The sequence below is a fragment of the Globicephala melas genome, chromosome 17 (assembly GCF_963455315.2).
Source record: "Globicephala melas chromosome 17, mGloMel1.2, whole genome shotgun sequence".
Lineage (NCBI taxonomy): Eukaryota > Metazoa > Chordata > Mammalia > Artiodactyla > Delphinidae > Globicephala > Globicephala melas.
The window spans coordinates 36,228,405-36,240,058 of NC_083330.1; the positions used below are offsets into that span (position 1 = coordinate 36,228,405).

General features: G+C 35.2%; 1 non-coding gene across 1 annotated transcript; it reads right to left on the minus strand.

Moving 5' to 3' along the window:
- Positions 1-2,991: 2,991 nt before the first annotated feature.
- LOC115856711 (U6 spliceosomal RNA) lies at positions 2,992-3,098 on the minus strand. The gene has a single exon (XR_004040958.1). It is a non-coding gene; the product is annotated as a U6 spliceosomal RNA (small nuclear RNA).
- Between the last annotated feature and the right edge of the window lie 8,556 nt (positions 3,099-11,654).

Below are 11,654 nucleotides of genomic sequence, written 5' to 3' on the forward strand. Positions count from 1 at the left end.
TCTCTATCATTTGAATTGTTCCTTCACCCAAGGTTAGGCCCCTTTCTGGGGGCAGCCCATATCCAACAACTGGTTGATGTAGGAATACAAAAGTCTGGCTTTTTTTGCCTCAGAGTTGGACAACTCTGAAGGGTCATCCCAACTCCATAACATCTCATGGGATCTGTTGAGTTCTCTCTTGTAACTGTCTCTCAGTTCAACTTCTCCTTCAGCCCAGTGCTTGCTTTCCTTTTTCTTACAACATTTCTCAAAAATCTTTAGCATGCAAATCTCTGTCTCAGAGTCTGTTTCCAGGGATACTGACCTAGAAAAATTTGGAACCAGAAATAGTCCCAGGAAGCAGACTCTAAAATGGGATATTAGAGCTGGGTCACTCATTGACCAGATGACAGAACTCCATCACTGCTGGTAGGTGGAGTACTGATAACCCCTAGAATGATGTAGCAGTGAAAGAGTTAAATTTTTATCAATAATGACTTGGGATTGGACACCAGTGGAACAGAATGCACTAGCAAGGAAAAGATCTCAGGCTTTGAGAGATTTATAGGAAGTAGTAACTATATGGACCATGGAATTGGATGGCTTTTGCCATCAGTGAGAAAGAAACACAATCTTAGTAGGCTTCTTTGCATTCTGGAGGAGGGATATTTCACTCCTGAGAATATAACTCTGATCCATTTAGTAAGCTGAGCCCAGAGCAGAACAGAGTTCGGCAGCAGGTCTAGATACAGGGCAAGCAGTTTTGCTACTTGGACCACATAACCTTGCATGTCCAATGATATTAATGGTATATGTGGTAGAAAAATGCTATGGAATTTAAGGTAAGCCCCAGTAGGAAAATCATAACCTAGACTCCCAGAATTTTGGAGTAAGTCCATGTCATCCACTGCAGAAAATTATGCTCCATTTTAAAAACAACCTCTGGCATGCTACTGAGCCCTGGTTGAGAGGAAGCCTCTGAGGATGGAAACTCAAATAACCATGTGATCAGAACAGACTCCCATGGAATGTGTTCTGTCAGAACTATCATGTTATAATGTTGGGAAAGCCCAATGCAATTCATTAATAACGTGGAAGTAAGATTGGGGCCAGAAGCTGCAGGAAAGCTTCAAAAGCAAGTGGCCCAGGCTTCCATGTCATCCATCACCTATGGCTACATAGGAGGTTTCTTGTTATCAGAAGAGAAAGGAAAAAGGTCTAACACAATTTATGGATGAGTTGACTTCCTATGTGGGTTAAAGTTGAAAGTGGATTGCTCAGGAGTGGCCCTAAAAGAGAGTTGTGAGGGAAAATCCTCCCAGTGGAAAGAGCTTTAGGTGGTTCATCTGGTAATCTATTTTGTATTTTGATGAAGTCCAATTTGGCAGTTTTTGCTTTATGATTTTCACTTTTTTTGCATACTAAGAAATTATTGCCTAACCTAACATCACGAAGATTTTTCTCCTATGTTTCCTTCCAGAATTTTATAATTTTATGTTATACATTTAGGTCTGTGACCCTTTTCAAGTTAATATTTTATACCTTATTAGGTAAGGGTTGAGGTCTTCCCCCCACCCTTTTTGTTTATATATGTTCTAGCACCATTTGTTGAAAACAATATTATCTCTCCATTCAATTAACTTGGTACCTTTGTCAAAAGTAGGCCATATATATGTAGATGACCAAAGATAATTAAGAAATAATTAATAAACTTTGTTTTTTTAATAGTTTCAGATTTATAGAATAATTGAACTGATAGCACATAGAATTCCATATACCTACTCCACTCTTACCCCTTAACCCTTATCCCCACACAGAGTTTGGTCTATTATTAATATCCTGTATTAGTGCAGTACATTTGTTACAGTAAATGAGCCAATATTGAAGCATTATTATTAACTATAGTCAATAACTACATTGTTTCATTCTTTGTGTTGTACAGTTTTAGCGGTTTTGAAAAATGCGTGATAACATGTATCCACCATTAGTTTTACACAGAATAGCGTCACCACCCTGAAAAATCTGTGTTCTAGTTATTCATTTTATACCTCCCTCCCTTGGAATCCTTGGCAGCCAATGATATCTTTATTGTCTCTATAGTTTTGTCTGTTCCAAAATGTCATATAGTTGAAATCAGACAGTATATAGCCTTTTCAGACTGGCTTCTTTAATTTATCAATATGCATTTAAGGTTCCTCCATATCTTTTCATGGCTTGATAGCTCATTTCTTTCTTTATTTTTTTAATAGATCTTTATTGGAGCTTAATTGCTTCACCATACTGTTAGTTTCTGGTGTACACCAAAGTGAATGAGTCATAGGCATACATATGTCTCCATATCTCCTCCCTCTTGAGCCTCCCTCCCATCCTCTCTATCCCACCCCTATAAGTCATTGCAAAGCACCAAGATGATCTCTCTGTACTATGCTGCTGCTTTACACTAGCTAACTATTTTACATTCAGTAGTGTATATATGTCAATGCTACTCTCACTTTGCCCCAGCTTCCCCCTCCCACCCCGTGTCCTCAAGTCCATTCTCTATGTCTACATCTTTATTCCTGCCTTGCAACTAGGTTCATCAGTACCATTTTTATTTTCTGACTTACTTCACTCTGTATGACAGACTCTAGGTCCATCCACCTCACTACAAATAACTCAATTTTGTTTCTTTTTATGGCTGAGTAATCTTCCATTGTATATTTGTGCCACATCTTCTTTATCCATTCATCTGTCAATGGACATTTAGGTTGGTTCTATGTCCTGGCTATTGTAAATAGTACTGCAATGAACTTTGTGGTACATGTCTCTTTTTGAATTATGGTTTTCTTAGGGTATGTGCCCAGTAGTGGGACTGGTGGGTCATATGGTAGTTCTATTTTGAATGTTTTGAGGAATCTCCATTCTGTTTTCCATAGTGGTTGTATCAATTTACATTCCCACCAACAATGCAGGAGGGTTCCTTTTTTACCACACCCTTTCCAACATCTATTGTTCCCAGATTTTTTGATAATAAAAAGTATGGAATGCTCCACGAATTTGCGTGTCATCCTTGCTCAGGGGCCATGCTAATCTTCTCTGTATCGTTCCAATTTTAGTATATGTGCTGTTGAAGCGAGCATGCTCATTTCTTTTTATGACTGAATAATATTACATTGTATAGATGTACCATAGTTTGTTTATCCATTCACTTATTGAAGACATATTGGTTGCTTCCAGGTTTTGGTGGTTATAAATAAAGCTGATATAAACATTCATGCACAGATTTTTGTGCAGACATACATTTTTAACTCAATTGGGTAACTAGGAGCACAGTTGCTGGATTTTAAGGTAAGATTATGCTCAGCTTAGTAAGAAATTGTCTTCCAAAATGATTGTACCCATTTTGCAGTCCCACCAGCAATGGATGAGAGTTCTTGTTGTTCCACATCCTCACCAGCATTTGGGATTATCAGTCTTTTTTTTTTTTTTTTTTTTTTTTAAGTTTTAGCCATTCTAATGGGTGTGTAGTATTGTTTTAGTTTGCAATTCCCTAATGACTTATGATGTTGAGCATCTTTTCATTTGCTTATTTGCCATCTGTATATCTTCTTGGGTGAAGTTTCTGTTTAGATCTTTTCCACATTCTAAAAGTTCGGTTGTTTGTTTCCTTATTTTTGAGCTTAGAAAGTTTTCTGCATGTTTTGAATACAAGTTCTTATTTGGATATGTGTTTTACAAATATTTTCTCCAAGTTTTGGCTTGCCTCTTCACCTAAGAAAATTTTAAACTAAGTTTTTAATGTCAATAATTTAAAGTAACTACTATGAAAAGAAATCAATAGCTTCCAAATTTGTATAGAAATTAAAAAAGCATTAGAAAGCATTAAAAATCTATAAATGAAGAATATTAAAAATGCAAACACAACATGGTAATTGGAAAGTGAAAGATAGAAAACAGAGATACGGACAAATATATCAATCACAACAAGTGTAAGCACATTAAACTCTCCTATTAAAATACCTCTAGTATCAAACTAGACTAAAATGTGTTACTATTAACAGAACGTACAGAAGAGTTGATAATTAAGAAATGAAAAAATAAATAGTTGAGTAAGTACTCTGAAGATAATAAATAGAAAGTTATTTTAGCTATGTTAATATCAGACAAAGTAGAATTCATTTATTTATTTATTTAACTTTTATATTTTAATTAATTAATTTTTTTTGGCTGTGTTGGGTCCTCGTTGCTGCATGCAGGCTTTCTCTAGCTGTGGTGAGCAGGAGCTACTCTTCGTTGTGATGCACGGGCTTCTAATTGTGGTGGCTTCCCTAGTTGCAGAGCACGGGTTCTAGGTGCACAGGCTTCAGTAGTTGTGGCACACAGGCTCAGTAGCTGTGGCTCACAGGTTCTAGAGCACAGCCTCAGTAGTTGTGGCATACGGGCTTAGTTGCTCTGCGACATGTGGGATCTTCCCGGACCAGGGGTCGAACCCATGTCCCCTGCATTGGCAGGTGAAGTCTTAACCACTGCACCACCAGGGAAGTCCCCAAGATAGAATTTAGAATGTATTTCTGGAATGAAAGGATGATTCACCACTAGAAAAATATATCATAACACAACACATCAAATTTATAGATTAAGGAAAAAATGCTTAATTATATCAATAGATACATAAGCATTTGACAAAATTCAACATTTAGGTATAGTCAAATAATGTTGCTATGCCACAGTTAAAATCAATTAACTAGAGTTGAAAACAACCCAACATAGATATATTTTGAAAATGTAATGTTGGACAAAAATGTTATAAAATAACATCTATTATATGATATAATTTGTATAAAGTTTAACTACTTGCCAAAGCAATATCATGTTGTATATGGATATAAAATCTATTATATTGAAAAATATAAGAATATCTTCAGGAAAGTTTAACACTAAATTTATAATAGTGATTACCTCTTGGGAGGGGAGAGTACCCTCTTGGGAGGGTTTCAACTTTATTTGTAATATATACAATTAAAATCAGAAGCAAAACAACAATACACATTTATTGAATTTTACCTTTGGAAGACATTTTCTAGGCACTGAAAATATTGGGATGAGTGAGTCATGATCTCTGCTTTCAAAATACTCTCATTTCAGGAGATGGGACATAATTGTATCTAACATAAATTTTATAAGGCCCTTATTGGTTCTCATGTGAATTGCCACAACAGTAATTCTACTAAATGCTTCATACGTGTTGGCTATTATTATTACTGTTAAGAGAACTGGATAATTCATATGGACATTGTTAATAACAACTGCACATACAACATGAGCTTATTGCTTATATTAGGAGAAAAAATGTAAATCTTAAGTCTATTTCCTAGTAAAATGTAGTAGGTTGTATATTGTGCTTTATGAGACCATCAATCACTAGATTAATAGATTATATTAATCTTCCCCACCCCCTCTTTTAATCTAGGCAAATGGCTCCAGTATTCCGCACAATAAGTTGCACTAGTGAAATCAGCCTATAATTGGCTTGTTACCGTAAGAGAATTAAGTTGAGAACCATGGAAGAAGGTAGGATGGATACGGAGCTAGGAACAGAATCCAGAAGGCAGAGATAGGGACAGAATCAAAGGATATCCAGACCTGGAAGAGACTCCCAATCCACAGGACTGGAAGTAAAAATAAAGACAAAAATTGTTCTAAACTTTTCTTCATGTCACTTGCAAAAAAAAAAAAAATCTTTTTATTTAGGGAAACAAAATTCTTTCTCATAGTTAATTTCTCCAAATTATAAAATGTTTCTCAGAAACAACATGAAATACATTTAGATATTTTTCTATACATTTATAAAACTCTTCAAAGCCATTTACAGCCCTTAAAATTATTGGCTCCATTTACACTTCCTGTTCTGTAAATGAACCTGAATCAATAAAGAGTTATGGTTCTGAATGTATTTAGTAAAACAGTTTCCCTCAAACAACATACACCTCATGCCTAATACTCAAATTTATTTTGTGTCTAATCTACTCAAAATGAAACGTAAAGGTGCAGTGAAAACCCAGGAAGTAATATAAATACACAAAGAGTAGAAGGATCATCCATGATATATTTTCTTGTGTTGCATCAGAATTCAATATATGTGAACAGAGAAGTTAGATGTAATTTCCTTTTGAAAAATAATTAATAATTAAAGTGAATTTTAAAGTATGTTTTATTCAATTACCTCTGGAATTTTCAACGAAGGTATATGTTTATAATAATAAGCAGGAAAAACCTGAAGGCAAATATTTCACTTTTTGTAGTTCCAAGGTACGCTTTTTAACTATAGAAGATGATTATACCTTTTAACCACAGAAGAAATTTCAAGAAAATTGTGTATGTAATATAGATTAAAGAATAGCATAAGATCCATAGTAAAAATCCTTTCAGCAAGCATCAGATATTTGAAGAAGTCTAATCGACATTTTTGTGTATTTTTCTTTTTAAGGTAGTGACATAGGTACATAAGACTGTGCAATAATAAGGAGCTTTAGTTGCTCTTAAAATAAAAATTATCAAATGCACGTTTCTTATGTATTTGGAATGCCTTAAAAATCCATATCTGAACTTGAATGAGGGATTACAGAATTTGGGATTGTTTGATCTGGATATTAGAAGGATAAAGGGTTATTATGAGAACATTCTTCATTTTTACCTGAGGACAAAGCAAGAGGAAATTAGCTTAAATTGTTTTAAAAGAGGCTGAGTCAACATGACTAAATTCAAGATCATTTTGACTGAGTTGACCAGTTAACAGGGTTCCATTTAAATGACTGATTGGATCAATTCAGCAAACAATCCATTAGCCAGTTATTTTGGCAAAGAATGAAAATGCAAAGCCTTTGATTAGAAGGAAGTACTCCTTTAATTAAACATTAGGGTATAAATTCAAGTAAGATTATAGACTCTATCCCTAAAGGTCTTTCAAGTTAAAGTAGACAGCTATATAGATTGAATGGTTTAATCAGTCAATGAATATTTATTTAGTACCTACTTTGTTCCTAACACTAAACTATTCAAAACAAGGGCCTAGATAAGAGAATCAACTGAAATAACTTACAATCTGTTATGAGGTTGAATTTTGTCCCCCCAAAAGATATAATGAAATTCTAATCCTCAGTACCTATGAATGTGACCTTATTTAGAAACAAGGCCTTTGCAGATCTAATTAGGTTAAGAGGAGATCATTAGGATGGGCCCCAATCCAATATAATTGGTGTCTTTATAAGAATAGAAGACAGAGAGATGAGGAGGGAGATGGCCATGTGAAGATCAAGATAGAGGGTGGAGTGATGCATCTACAAGCCACAGAATGCCGAAGATTATCGGCAACTGGCAGGAACAATGAGATTGATGTGGAAAAGGTTCTTAGAGCTTTCAGAAAGAACCAAATCTGCTGACACTTTGATTTCAAATTTCTAGCCTCCAGACTGTGAGACAATAAATTTCTGTTGTTTTAAGCCACTGAGTCTGTGATATTTTGTTATGGCAGCCTTAGGAATACATAATGATTAAATTATTTTTTCTCACTTTGTACATTAAAATACAGTATGATCTTTTATAAGCCATCAACTCATTCTTTTTTAAAATGGATTTTAAAAAACCAGCCTTATTAGCATATAATTCACATACCTGATAATCTACTCATTTAAAGTGCACAATTAGTAAACATTAAACTGGAAATTGTAAGACTCCTAGAAGAAAACACAGGGAAAAATTTCTTGACATCAGTCTGAGTGATGATTTTTTGGATATGATCAAAAAAGCACAGGCAACAAAAATAAAAATAGAGAAATGGAATTGCATCAAACTGAAAAGCTTTTTCACAGAAAAAGAAACAATCAAGAGAGTGAAGAGACAATCTAAGGAATGGGAGAAAATATTTTCAAACTGTATATCTGATAAGGAGTTAATATCCAAAATATATAAGGAACTAAAACAACTCAATAGGAAGAAAAATAATCCAATTAAAAATGGGCAAAGGAACTGAATAGGCATTTCTCAAAAGAAGATATATAAAAGGTCAACAGATGTATAGGAAGGTGCTCAACATCACTAATCATCAGGGAAAGGCAAATCAAAATCACAATGAGGTATCAGCTCATGCCTGTTAAAATGGCTTTTATCAAAAGAATAAAACAGGGACTTCCCTGGTGGCACAGTGGTTAAGAATCTGCCTGCCAATGCAGGGGACACGGGTTCAATCCCTGGTCCGGGAAGTTCCCACATGTTGCGGAGCAACTAAGCCTGTGCACCACAACTACTGAGCCTGTGCTCTAGAGCCCATGATACTGAGCCTGTGTGCCACAACTACTGAAGCCCACGTGCCTGGAGCCTGTGCTCCACAGCAAGGGAAGCCACCACAACAAGAAGCCCGCACACTGCAATGAAGAGTAGCCCACGCTTGCTGCAAATATAGAAAGCCTGTGCTCAGCAACAAAGACCCAACACAGCTAATAAATAAATTAATTAATTTTAAAAAAAGACAAAAAAATTAAAAAACCCAAAAAACAAAATTGCAAAAAAAAAAAAAAAAGAATAAAATATAACAGGTGCTAGTGAGAATGTGGAGGAGAACACTTGTACATTTTTGGTAGGAATATAAATTGGTACAGTCATTTTGGAAAATCACATGGAAGTTTCTCAAAAAAATTAAGAATAGAATTACCATATGATCCAACAACCCCACTTCTCTGTATATACCCAAAGATTAATGAAATCAGTAACTGGAAGAGAAACCTGCACTCCCATGTTCACTGCAGTATTATGCATAATACACAAGATGTGGAGTCAACACTTTGTCTGTCGACATACAAAAGATAAAGAAAATAAAGTATGTACACACAATGGAATATCATGCAGCCTTAAAAAAGAAGGAAATCTTGCCATTTGCAACAATATGGATGACCCTAGAGAATATTATGCTAAGTGAAATAATCCAGGCAAAGAAGGAGAAATACTGCATGGTTTCACTTATATGTGAAATCTAAAACAGTTGAATTCATAGAAGCAGAGAATAGAATGGTGTTTGCCAGGGGTCAGAAGGTGGGAAATGGAGAAAAGTTGATCAAGGAATATAAAATTTCAGTTATGTAAGATGAATAAATTCTGGAGATCTAATGTACAGCATAATGACTATACTTAATGATACTATACTGTATACTTGAAATTTGCTGAGAGTAGATCTTTTTTTATAACTTTTAATTTTATATTGGAGTATATTTGATTAGCAATGTTCTGTTGGTTTCAGTTGTACAACAAAGTGATTCAGTTATACATATACATGTATCTGTTCTTTTTCAAATTCTTTTCCCAATTAGGTTGCTACATAATATTAAGCGGAGTTTCCTGTGCTATACAGTAGGTCCTTGTTGGTTATCCATTTTAAATATAGCAGTGTGTACATGTCAATCCCAAACTCCCTAACTATCCCTCCCCTCCACCCTTCCCCCCATGGTAACCATAAGTTCCTGCTGAGAGTAGATTTTAAGTGTTCTCACAAAAAATAAAACAAAACCAAAAAACAGGTTAGCTGTGTGAAGTGATGGATATGTTAATTAACTTGATTGTGGTAATCATTTCACAATGTATGTGTATATTAAAACATCATGCAGTACACCTTAAAAAAGTGTAGAGTTAAGCAGATTTTAATATATTGACAGAATTGTGCAACTATCACCACAATATAATTTTAGAACATTTTCAGCATCCCACTGGCTTCTGAGTTCCCTCTTTTCCAGATCCTGGAAAACCCAAATCTACTTTCTGTCCCTATGGATTTAACTATTCTGGAAATTTTATTTCAGTGGAATCATATAATATGTGGTCTTTCATGACTGGCTTCTTCCAATTATTATAATGTTTTCAAGATTTATCCATGTTGTAGCATGTATCAGTGCTTCATTTTTATATTGCTAAATAATATTCTATTGTATGGACATACCACTTTTGTTTATTCATTCATCAATTAATGGACATTTAGGCTTTTCCACCTTTGATCTATTGTGAATAATGCTGGTATGAACATTTGTACAAGTTTTTATGTGAACATTTTTTCTTTTCTCTTGGGTATATACCTAGGAATGGAATTGCTGGATTATATGGTAATTCTTTGTTCAACATCTTGAAGAAGTGCAAACTGTTTTCCAAAGTGTAATTTTACATTCCCTTCAGTAAAGTATGGGATGTCCAATGTCTCCACATCTTCACCAATACTTCTTATCATCTGGTTTCTAAAAAATTATAACTACCCTAGTGGGTGTGGTTTTGATTTACCTTTCCCTAATGACTAATGTTGAAAATCTTGTGCTTACTGGCCATTTGCTTGTCTTTTTGAGAAATGTCTATTCAAGTCCTTTGCCCAAATGGAAACTGAGTTGTTTTTCTTTGTTGAGTTGTAAGATTTTTTACATATCCTGGATAGACGTCCCTTGTCAGATGCATGATTTGTATTTTGAAACTGAGTTGTCTTTCTATTGTCAAGTTGTAAGAGTTTTTACATATCCTGGATAGAAGTCCCTTGTCAGATGCATGATTTGCAAATATTTTTTTCTCATTCTGTGGGAAGTCTTTTCACTTTTTGCTTGGTATCCTTTACAACACAAGTTTTTAAATTTGATGAGTACAATTTATATATATTTTTCTTTTGTTACTTGTACTTTGGTGTTTTAACTAAGAAACCATTCCCTAACCCAAGGTCACATACCGCATGCTTATTTTCTTACGAGTTGTATAATTTTAGTTATTACATTCAGTTCTCTGATCTATTTTGAGTTAATTTTTATGTATGGTGGGATGTAGGGGTTCAATTTCATCCTTTTGCATGTGGATACCCAGTTGTCTTAGTTGAAGATATTATTCTTTCCTTCATTGAATTGTTCTGTCATCCTTGTCAAAAATCAATTGACCAGGGCTTCCCTGGTGGCGCAGTGGTTGAGAGTCCGCCTGCTGATGCAAGGGACACGGGTTCGTTCCCCGGTCCGGGAGGATCCCACATGCCGCGGAGCGGCTGGGCCCGTGATCTATGGCCGCTGAGCCTGCGCGTCCTGAGCCTGTGCTCCGCAATGGGAGAGGCCACAGCAGTGAGAGGCCCGCGTACCGAAAAAAAAAAAAATCAATTGACCATAAATGTAAGGATTTATTTTTGGACTCAATTCCATTCCCCTGAACTATATGTCTATACGTATATGCTAGTACCACACAGTCTTATAGGGAGCTGGCCAGGGAGCGCATGCACTTACTCAAAAGTTGAAGCAGATCCTAATATGCCCACAGCTAAGGCTGTTAAAGAACTGCATTCCTAGCAGCTGGCAGGTCCATGACTGTCATACTCCATTTTATAGATAAGCAAAGTGAGACTTAGAAAAGTAAAATGCTAGTCAAATATCACACATAAACCTTAGATTTGAACTCAGTCCTTCTGAATCTAGAGACCATATTTTGACTTGTTATGTAATATTACCCCTCTTCTCATGTTTTATCAAATGTGTGGGCTGCACATGTTAATATGTACAGGTACATATTAAGTTTTCAATAAATATCCATTGATTAAATAAATGATTATTTTTGAAAGGCACCACCATTTTTTCAGTTACCCAATCCAGTAACCTGGATTTATCCTCAATTTCCCCTTTCCCCCTTTCTTTTTCTGTCTTCAA